Source organism: Myotis davidii, unplaced genomic scaffold, assembly GCF_000327345.1.
Source record: "Myotis davidii unplaced genomic scaffold, ASM32734v1 scaffold189, whole genome shotgun sequence".
NCBI classification, from domain to species: domain Eukaryota; kingdom Metazoa; phylum Chordata; class Mammalia; order Chiroptera; family Vespertilionidae; genus Myotis; species Myotis davidii.
Window position 1 is genome coordinate 949285 of NW_006383017.1, and position 12042 is coordinate 961326.

General features: G+C 35.5%; 1 protein-coding gene across 1 annotated transcript in view; it reads right to left on the reverse strand.

The window, feature by feature from the left end:
- Positions 1-12042, reverse strand: part of LOC102767578 (chromosome unknown open reading frame, human C3orf67) — a 217528-nt gene that overhangs the window by 195592 nt on the left and 9894 nt on the right. The window contains exon 3 of the mRNA XM_015558251.1: positions 8007-8079. The gene's annotated coding sequence lies outside the window, so the exon portion shown is untranslated. The remainder of the gene's footprint in view (positions 1-8006; positions 8080-12042) is intronic.

Consider the following 12042-nt stretch of genomic DNA (forward strand, 5'->3'; position numbering starts at 1 on the left):
AGACATGCTCAAATTGTCTTAAAATGTTTCAGAAGCACAATTTAAAAATCAAATATCCCTGCATTCCTATCTATATTTAGGGATGTAAAATTAATATTTACTGTACAGTTGCTACTTGGCATTATCCAATTTAATCTTCATAATGATTCAATAATAAATAGGTGTAAATACCATCCCTGTTACACAGAGGAACCTGTGACACACAGAGAGTTCATCAACTTGCCCAGGGTCTTCAAGCTAACACATGGCAGAGCCAATGACTCCTAGGCTTATCATCCAACCCATCACAGGATCCTGACTTGATAATGTGTAAGGCAATCGTTGAACTGCACAGTGATTAACAAATGTATGGCCTTTATTACAATTTTACAGAGTAAGAACACTTCCAAATATTTCTGTATGTGCAATTTTTCTTTTGCTAACATTTTATTTTAGCTTTCAACATGTATCAAGGTTATCTAAAGGATTTTTAAAAAATAATTTAGAAAATTAAAATAAATGAACTAAAAACAAGGAAGAAAAGATTTCTCAAAGAACATTTATTCAATAAAGAATATTGCATCTGGTTTATATAAGATCACATGTGTTATCTAAAACTTCCACATAAAATCTATTTTAAGGCATGCAAATTTAATATATTATGAAAGTCAGTATGCAAAGCATATTAAAGTGCTTTTTACTAATGCATGTAACAAAATATACTGATTATGCAAAAACATTAATTGGATATAATTAAAATACTGAGATTTAAGTACTGATGATTTTAAAAAGGAAAAATAGAAGTTGGAATTAGCCTTGAAATGCATTCAAAATGCTAATGAAACTTGCAGTGTCGTTATCACTTTAGTATACAATATTTCTAGCTTAAAAAAGAGCAACCACTGGCCACTTTTGCTTAGTTCTATACACACAATTTAGAGATACATTCACTCAGTGGCAAATGATTTCATTGGATAATATAATACACTGCACTTAGATAACATTTTTTAAAAAATAAATAACTTAAGAGCTACATAGCAACCACTATTTTCTTCAAAGGAAGGCATTAAAATGAAAAAAATAAATTTTCCACAGGAAGAGCTATGCTTGGTTAAATGTACACAACCTCAAAAGCTCTCACCAATGTCATTCCGACCTAAAGATATCAAATTGAGGTGTTCTCTCAACTCTGCTGGCTAGCTTCAAAGTGGCTGAAGGAGACTGGTGACATGTGAAAAGAACGGGTCGACAGCTGCGAGGCCATATTCACTTTACTTGGTTTAAAGTTTCAAAGGAGTCTACTGTCTCCAACATCACCAAAGAAGGGACAGTAGGAGCAGAATTCAATAGGATAGAAGAATCTGAAATTTCTATTAAATTTCTCTCCTGACTCCTTTGTCTAACTCACTAGTATCAATACAGAAAAGGTGACGTAAGAGTAATTTTCATTAAATTGCCTTAATGCTAAAGCTTACTTTTGTAGGATAGCTATGTTTTAATTATCTATTTTATGGAAATGGGGAAAAAAGCTCTGAGGAATCCACATAAATATAAACCTCCTAAAATTTCTTAGGAAAAACCTAATATCACCAATTAATTCTGGTAATTAAAACTAAAAAAAAATAAAAATAAAAGGTCACATTACCATTTACTGAAGAGGCAACTGAGACAGAATTTAAGTGTCTGGTCCAAAGGCATATAACTAGAGGATGGAGCAAAAGGATGAAACAAAAACTGAAATAAGCATCATAAATCCTAGATTGAATTCTAGGTTAAAATTATTACACTCTACTCAGATATACTTCAAATTCAAAATATTGCAATAAAGAGATCACAAAGAACCAGTTAAAATTTGTAAGGATTAGTGACCCTTTAAGGGGGTCTCTTTCTTTTTTTAAGAATTTCCTTTATCAGATTTCAAATGCAAGTAGTACTCCAAACAGCTAAGGATTCAACATGTGAACCATTTTGGTAAAAATATTCCTTAGGATCACAGGCTAGGGATCCCAACCTCTCCAAATAAGATGATGCCCACCAGTGGCTTTCATAGTGTGTTCATCCCATATGTCAAAAAAGCACTGGTTGAGCTGAGTAAAAATGAGAAAAATAATGTCAATTGTCTTAGAGGCATTAACATTACAAATCTCATAATTCACCAAGATCAGGACAAAATAAGGATAGAAAGAAGGAATTAATGTGGATCAACAATATTCAGTAAAATGAATACAATCCCTGTCAAAAATTGTAATAGACCAAAGTCCCTTAGTATGATTGGCAGTATCAAATTTAGCAAAATGGATTTCTATTTCAAGATGCAGTTGGTTCCCTTCCAAGAGCTCTGGTTCATGGAGCTTCTCCCGTGCACCAGATGTCTGCCTCCAGGCTCTGTACCACCTATCAACCCACACAGGGGAGCTGCTGGCTTCCCACTGCCATGATGCTGCAGTACGGAAGGGACCACAAAATGAAAGAATTCTTAAAAAGTTGTTGTTTATTGAATCATTTAACTTCAGGTCAAACAGTGAGACACAGGTATACTAAAATACTTTGGAAATAAAAATTGCAACTAATACTAAGAAATAAGCAAATTAAAACATAGGGTTTATTTGTATAAAGCAGGGAGGGGATTTTCTTTTGTATGCTGACACCAAAAGAGAGAAATATGAGAGAATTCTGTTACTATATTGCTACAGATATTAAGTGTTAGTACAGTGCTCTCTTGGCTCCACATGCAAAATGTAATGGTTATTAAGCTCTGAAAGCACCTTACCCACAGGTGCAAGATTCTGAATATTATATTTTTTAGATGTTAAAGAAAAAAAAGATCTCAGTATGAACAAAAATAAAGAATCAACAGAGAAGTAAAGTTGATTCTTAGCTTTCATTTAAAACAGAAAGTGTAATGTGAGTATTTAAAAAAGAAAGTGTAATATGAGTATTGCCACATCTGAGATGCAAAGTACTAAAACAAAAAAGATTTGGGTAAAATTCTTCCTTTAATTCTCAGGCACTTTTCTCTGAAAAGGGTAAAGACAGAAACAGGAACATCTCAGAATGAAAGACCTTTCCTTCCTGGAACTCTAATGATACTATATAATAAAAGGCTAATGTGCAAATAGTCATGATGCCCTCTCGCCGTAATGACCAATCAGCAGGAGGCTGCGTGCGCAGCCGGTGTGGGTGGGTGGGGCTGCATGCACAGCGAGGCTGGGGAGGTGTGGGTGGGTGGGGCTGCATGCAGAGCGAGGCTGGGGGACGTGAGAGTGCTATTGTTTATTTATTAATAAATTTACATATTATTTTCATATACATTTTACTAATTTTCTTTCATCTCTGACACTTCTATTATAGAGAAAGGACAAATAGCAATATTAAAATATTTCCTCTAATTAATTCCCTTTTAATGTGCACAAATTTCATGCACCGGGCCACTAGTAATACTATATTGAGCCACCCCTAAAAATGATGCAGAAGGCTTAGCACTTTCATCTTGTACCAAAACTCAAATAAATTATATCTGCTAGATAAGTACCTAAGTATAGTTAGAAAAATAACAATATTTAAAAGTATGGCAGCATGGCATGGCAGTACAGAGCACAAGTTTTAGATTTAGACTACATTATCACTTTGTTGCCTTTTGGCTAAGTTAAAGTGTAGATTTAGACTACAAGTTTGAATTCTGGCTCTAAGAGCTAGTGAGTAGGTCTATAATCTCTAGCAGATTCCTTAACCTTTCTGGACTTCAGTTTCCTCAATAGTAAAACAGAGGCAATAATTAACATCACCACTTGTTTTAAAGATTAATTGAAATAAACAAAGTACTTAGAGCAAAGGCCAGTATCTAGTAAGTGCTTAACAAATATTAGCCATTATATTGTATATAAATTTTCTCATTGAACTCTTATGACACGTCTGTGAGGTAGGTATTATTACTCTCATCCCATGGTGAAGGTGAGTTAAATAATTTGCCCCAAGTCCTACAGAGATAAAAAAGGATTTGACAATGGATCTGTCTAGTTTCAAGCCTATGCGCTTACTTCTACCTAATACCACACATGTTCCGCATAGGTCTTGCTCTTATGTCATCATAACATTTATCAAGATGTATTTAAATAGGCTTTCAACTGATCTTTCACCCTAAGAGTAAATTATATTGGGTCCTGTTTATCCATTTCTGTCCATTAGTCCCCTCCAGCCCACTCATCCAGATTTGAAAGCTTCTGGGCGAGGCACTGTGAGGTGCTGAAATACCATGATGGGTAGACAGACAGGGTCCCAGTCCTCATGGAACTCAAAGTCTACTAAAAACGACATATAATCAGGTAAAAATATAATTACAAACTGGTATTGTAATAAAGGAAAAGAGCAGGCTGTTAGAAAAGAGCATAAGAGATGGAACTCATTTAGTTAAGGGAAATTAAGTAAGATCTCTGTGAAGAAGGGACACAAGCTGTGATGAGAAGGCTGAGTAGGAGTAGGCAAGGCAAAGAAATGGGGATTTAAAAAAAAAAATCATCATTGGAGAACATGCTTAGAGAAAGGAAGGGGGAGAGAGAGTGTGAGAAACATTGATCACATGTGCCCTGAACGGAGACGATCCCAACCCAGGTCCATGCCCTGACAATGCTCCAACCGAGCCACTCCAGCTGGGCAAAGAAATGGGGATTTAAACCACTTGTGCACAGGACCTAAGAAGAGACCTCACTGGAAGGGTGTGGGGAAGGGAAAGCCAGTATGGCTGGAAAGGAGCCGGCATGGCTGCAAATGGTGACTGCAGGGCAGAGTGGTATGAGATGAGAAGGGGAGGTGAGCTACCAGAGCACATAGGAGTATCCAGGGTTTGGGAGTTTATTTGCAGTACAATGGGAATTGCAGTTGCTTTTGTGATTACAGAAGGATCACTCTAGCTGCAGGGTGGAGAGATCCTGGCAAGGCTGCTGATCAAATGAATGTTGTCTCTGTGTCATTCCTTCTTCGCCGACTCCGTCCACACCTTTGGGGACCCCTGGACCCGCTGGGGCTGGACCCCAGCAATTTGCAGTACAATGGGAATTGCAGTTGCTTTTGTGATTACAAAAGGATCACTCTAGCTGCAGGGTGGAGACTAGATTAGAAAAGGTCAAGAGAAGACTCTGGGAAACTCACTGGGATCCTCTGACAGTAGATCATGGGAAATGTGACGGTGGTTAAGGACCAGGAGGGTGGCTGTAAGAGGGGGGCCGGGCGTGGAATATACAGATTCAAAGTAGATTGGCTCCCCCATGTCTAACACACTGCCTGACAATAACAGGAACTCATTCATTTGTTGCCTGACTGATTCCTCAAGCAGAGCTGTTGCTGGTTCTGAGGCATCTGCTAACCCACAGATGCATGACCTCACCCTGAGCAGTTTAGTCATCCAGCGCACATGAGACCCACAGGGAGATGTTGGAGAAATTATTATTAAGTTAATAAGCCAGCTGGCAAGACTCCACTTATGAAAACCTCTTGATGTGTGAATGTTTCTTTGTAAAACAAAATGCCTCTCCCACTCTGACAATGGAAAATTTTAGAAGCCAGCTATCTTTTGCTGTGTGACTTTTTAAGCTGTGGGAGAAATGTATTATTTAAAATAGCCTGGGGGTATGCTGCCAGAAATATAGTGAAACACTAAAGGTGCTGAAAATAAGTCCTTTCATTTAAGAGGGAAAAAAGCTATAGTTAGACAAAGTATACTCATTCTACTTCCTTACTTGTAAAAACATGGTCTCTGTCATTACGTCCTAAAACAGCAAAATATTTTATTACCTATTAGTAACAAATGCAAATGAAGAGTTAATTTATAATCTGATAAATTCACAATGTCAGAACAGAGAGTGCCTTCCCTATGTTATTTAATAATTTTGACCTTGTATCAGGTCAAAAGGTATTTCTCTTGCTAAAACTGTAAAACTAAAACCATTTGGAAAGTCAAAATGTTCATGTGTATATAAGAACAAGAGAATCTATGATTACAGTCAACTGCATTCAAATGTAATCCTTAATCCCAACACCTCTGAAAATGTTTTCCCATCCTTACACAGGCCAACAGCATTAATAGCAGGGTAACAAAGGAGTAGTCAGGCTTACTTACAGCTGCTCTCTTGCTAGGACTAAGATAAACCTAAGATACTTATCAATTTCTTAGAAATTAAAGCTTTATTATTATTAAATTACTTAAAACAATATATTACTTAGGCTAGAGTGGTAAATTCAAGTGCTTGGGGACACAAACAAAGCTTAATTTGTTATTTAAAAAAAGAGTGCCCATCAGCAAAAAGTTTAATCAAGTGTCTTGCATACCTTTTATCCAAAGGCCACCTACCCACCAGTGCCCACACCACTGCTTCTGAAGAATCTCAAAGTATAAGTGGTAGAGATCAGGCTAAGAGGGGCTGAACGGGATTGCCATGCAAGGAACTTAAAAATAGTCAGCGTGGGATGTGGCTCACTGGTTGAGTATTGACCTATGAACCTGGAGGTCTCCATTTCATTCCCAGTCAGGGCACATATCCAGGTTGCAGGCTTGATCCCCATTGTGGGGTGTGCAGGAGGCAGCTATCAATGATTCTCTCTCATCATTGATGTTTCTATCTCTCTGTCTCTCTCCCTTCCTCTCTGAAATCAATCAAAATATATTAAAAATATATATTTATAATTTGCCTTCTTCCATTTGGTAGGAAGCCATTTCCCCTACACTAAAAATAAAGCTTTCTATGGCACTCTATGTACAAGTAGTATGCCTTTAGAATCTTAAAAATGTTCTTTCTACAAAACCAGAAAAGGATTCTTAAGAGCAACAAATAATGTTTTGGTCCTATCACTGTAAGAACTATTTTAAAGAATCTTAGTAACCAAGGCAAACAATAATAGAAAACCTTAGACATTCACTGAGGTTTAAAGTTGAACAAAACAAAGGTACAAATTGTTACATCTATCCTTTACCAATCAAGAAAACAAGATTGTATATTAATAGCTAAAATTCATATTTTAGCAACATCTGCAAAAATTCTTAATATTCTAATTCACATAAAGAGAAAAGAATAACCTCAAATTTATGTTATTTGCATTTTATTAAGGAAGCTCTTCCTTTCTCTTAGTTTGTACCAGTGTTTCCAGTACAAAATTACCTTCATTATTAGGAAAAGCCACTTATTCCAGCAGGGAAAATAAAAGCCTAAGTTTAGACCTTGGACAGCTATTAATTACAAAAGAAAAAATTTAGAAAATAGCATACTTTAAATGCAATGCTATAATGAAAATATATAAATGTATAGGAAGTAGCAAAAGTAGATTTATAGCTGTGAGTACATGAAACAGAGTTTATTCTTGTAGTATTATTTATTAATTATTGTATTATTTTCCATGTGAACTGTAAACCTATTTTGCCCCACCCTGTATTAACTAAATCTTAAATAATATTCAATTCTATATGAGTGTACAAATCAAATATCTTCATTCTTGAATTATCTCAGACAACAGATTGCACAACTGAGTAATAGTTGTATATTCTCATTTTTGCTAAATAATCTAATTATAGAAAGGTCATTTGAAATGAATACATTCCAAACCATCTATATATAAACAGAAAGGACCAACATTTCTAAACTGAGCAACATTAAAACAAGGTATTTCAGTCAAATTTAAACCAAACATAGTTTTAAATAGCAGACAGCATAAAACATAACATTGCTGACCCCCATTTGAACCAAAATTTCAAAATTTTGGATTATTTATTTCTTCAAGTTATAGGTTGTTTATTACCAAATTCATAATCCTTTGATATTTTCTTAAAACAGATTAAATTTGCTTCCTTCCCTCAGGGAAATGCCAGACTACAGTGATGTCTAAGAAATATGATTAAATTAGTTTAATTACTTTATGTCAACTTGATAAGTCACTGTTCTTTAATGCAAAAACTGCCACTTGTAATTAATGACTTCGTATTGCTTTAATTGATCAAATGTCTCAAACATATAAAACATTGAAAGAAGTTCTGTATATCTTACAGCAATTCAGTGGAGAAGTCTTGTCCCAGGGGTATGTAAATCTGAAGTACAAGAAACCTCTGGATCAGTCCAACTAGAATGAGAGGGGGAAAAGATACATTCACATGTCCAAACCATTTATATGTGCAAATAAACAAACACAATCGGCGGCCACCAACAAGCTTAAGCTTTTAGTATTTCAGTAATATAAAGAACTGCAATAGCACTGCCCATGCGTTACAAAATCATTAGTAAAGCAAAACATTGATGAAAATCAAATCAAACTCTAACAACAAATGTTGTCTTTTAAAGTCCCATCTGTAGGCTTGGTAAAATTTTTATGAAAATTTAAAAAATAATTTTTTCTTTACTATTTTTAATAGTTTAGGAGAGAATGTACACATAGAACTGCATTCAATAGAGACATATAAAACTGAACTATAGATTCCTATCAAGGCAGCCATAAAAGCTTGGAGCAATTATTTTTATTCATTGACAGTTTTAAGTGTACTAAACAACTTAATAAAAAAAAAATAGACCAAGAAAAGCAATTCTCAGTGAAGGTTTGATGAGCCATATCTAGTTTATATGGTTTTAAACATAGTGTCCACATTGAGATGGATGGAGAAACGTATTTTCATTTACAATACCTTTTGTTAATTTAACACACTTTTAATTAATCTAATGCTCATAAATTAAGAACTGATAACTTTTATTCCCCACCGCCAGCTTCATCTTTATTAAAAAAATATTTGGAGAAATACCAATCCCTTGGCACTTTTGATAAGTGAAGTCTATAACTGCTTCAAAATCGATTAATTTCATATTACCTCTTCATTTTCAGTCACTTAATTCCTTCCCTCTTAGGCTTTGAACTTCTGCTTAATCTCTAAATTATGATACGCTTAATGGATGTTTTAGTATCACTACTTTTCAAAACATAACTTTTAGGAACTTTTTTCCTGATGTGGGACTTTGGGTAGAATATGGAAATGTTTTGATTGATCTGACCTTTCTTACAAATATCACAGTACAGGCTAATGCATGGATAAAAGAAGGCAATTGGTCTAAAATGCATGTTGTTTTCTATTTATTCTAATTTAGTAGGCTTAACAAATTTAAGTATTTTAAAGTAATAATACATGTTTATATAGTCTATATAAAGACCTTCTGGGTTATAATTCTAGGTAAACTGTTTAACATCATTTCTGAACAACTTGAAATTTAGTTTCTAAAAACTAAATATGCCCAGTATTTTTAAATCAAACAAACAGGATAACTTTTGCTTAAAACACTAAGTGGCCAGGTGACTCAGTTGGTTAGAGCATTGTCCTGTATACCAAAAGGTTGAGGGTTCAATTCCCAGGCAAGGCCTATCCAGGAGGCAACTGATCAAGGCTTCTCTCTCACATTGATCCTTCTCTCCCCTTCCTCTCTCTCTAAAAATCAATAAAAACATATCCTCAGGTGAGGATTAAAACAAACAAACAACAAAAACACAAAGCTTATAAACTGACCAAAGACCTATTTGTAGAGTAAGCAATATAATAAAAATAGGGGCCCTAACCGGTTTGGCTCAGTGGATAGAGCATCGGCCTGCGGACTCAAGGGTCCCAGGTTCAATTCCGGTCAAGGGCATGTACCTTGGTTGTGGGCACATCCCCAGGAGGGGGCATGCAGGAGTCGGCTGATCGATGTTTCTCTCTCATTGATGTTTCTAACTCTCTATCCCTCTCCCTTCCTCTCTGTAATAAATCAATAAAATATATTAAAAATAGGGAATTACAGGTTCTGACCTTAGAAAATTCATCAGGAACCAGATTCTACCATATTTATGGGAAAAGCCAATAAGGCAACTAGGGTCCTGGACTACAAAACCAAAATAAGATACCAAAATGGGGTCAACTTATTGTTAATCAACAACTCATTAATTAACAACTCATTGTTAATCAATCTCTCTCTTGCATCTTCCACTGATTGGCCCTTGGGTATTTTTCCACTGCAGAAGGTCTCTGTAAATAGAGCTGAGGGAGCACCAGGATAAATGAAATGCAGTCTTTACAAAAGGTCCCTAATATATGTCACAAATCTCACTGAATCAGCACTGTTCTTTTCAAACACAAAGAGCTACACATACAGGGCATTTTTGTATGAACATTTTTAGATATGAAAGACACTTGCCCTCAAAAAAAGAAACCTTTATAATGCAACTTTCTCACATATAGAGAAGCTCTAGTTTCCAAAAGTCTCCACTTCTAAGATTAAAAGAAGTATGACAATACTATATGGTGATGATCTAACAAAGAAAAAAGTACTTTAATAACGTTTGACATACACTGATCCTGTGTGTTAGAATAGCTATATAAATTCTATAGTAATATTTTTTTCTAGTAGCCTAGTATATTCAAATGGACTCTTCATGTCTACATTATATTTAAAATTACTCTAAGTAATGCTGAATGTGGAACTGCTTAGTCAAAAAATGCCCATTATGCACATAAAATTCATAAAAATGTAGTCTTTTTATTGAAATATGCAGGTTTCTACAGTTTTATAATCTATTCTTGCCTGAGACAAACTACCTCTATTTTTAAGGGGTTGGGTCCTTTTTTCTTTTGAATATTTTAGAAACAAATTTAACTGGTAAAATACCATTAGATGTTTAAACACTAGTGTTCCAGTTGTTTCCTTATAGAAAATGACAGCTGTATACCTTATATACAAGGAGTGGGGACTAGTCATCCTTTAGGAGTGACCTGGTAAGTCATGCTGAAACCATTCACTGGTTCCAATCACAGCCCTGGCATAAACCGCACTGACCTGTACCTCTCCACTTCAATACAGACGACAGGAGACAGTTATGCCTTCATTATGGGTTATTCCACATCCCTTGGGCAAATGAGAAAACCTGTCTGGGCCCTTTTACTTTTCATGTGTAAAACTGGATCAATAATTTAGAGTTATAAATTATAGGCTTATTTATATGGATTAAATTAGATCTATTCAATAAAGATTTATTGAACGTCTACTATGTATAAGACAGTGCTGAAGTTTTTGAAATGAGTAAGCTAGACAAGGTCTCTGACCCCTTAGAATTTATTGTCTAGTTCCATGAAGGAGAAGGTCAGGATGCTGTGAAAGCATATAATCATGGGTCCTTAGAGGGAAAGGGACGATGAATGAAGATTTTCTTGAAGAAATGACATTGGAATTCACCTAGGAACACATTTTACAGGGAAAGGGAATATTCTATCATGTGATGAAAAAGGTGAATTTAAAGGCCTAACAGGTAGGTAGGAAAGTCAGCATGTGAAAAGCAGCAGGAGATAAGCCTGGCAAATAGCTAGGAACTCAATCATTTAGGGCCTTGAAGGCCATGTGAAGGGTATAGGTCAGTGATGGCAAACCTTTTGAGATCCGTGTGTCAGCATTTTGAAAAACCCTAACTTAACTCTGGTGCCATGTCACATATAGAATTTTTTTGATATTTGCAACCATAGTAAAACAAAGATTTATATTTTTGATATTTATTTTATATATTTAAATGCCATTTAACAAAGAAAAATCAACCAAAAAAATGAGTTCACGTGTCACCTCTGACACACATGTCATAGGTTCGCCATCACTGGTATAGGTCATCCTAAAATCAATGGGAAGCCACTCATATATTCACTAATTTATTCAACAAAGTTACTGGATGTCTACTATGGTGTCAGGCACTGTTTTAGGCAAACAAAATAGACTAAATTTCTGTGCTGGTGGCAGTAACTTTCTGGTAATGGTGAGAAAAATTAACAAGTAAATAAGTAAATAAATAGCATGTTAAATGGTAGTAAAAACTATTGGAAGAAGCAGAGCATGCTAAAAATGATCAAAAGTGCGGGAAGGATCTAAAGCACAGGTCAGGGTTAAGGCCTGAAGAAGGGGAGTCTGGGAAAATGAAGCTCTAGGCAGAGGGTACAGCTTGAGCACAGGTGCTAGGGTGATAAGGTACCAGGCTATGTTTGAAAACAGCAAGGAGACCTGTTCACTTTCCCTAATTGCGGCAGAGTGAACT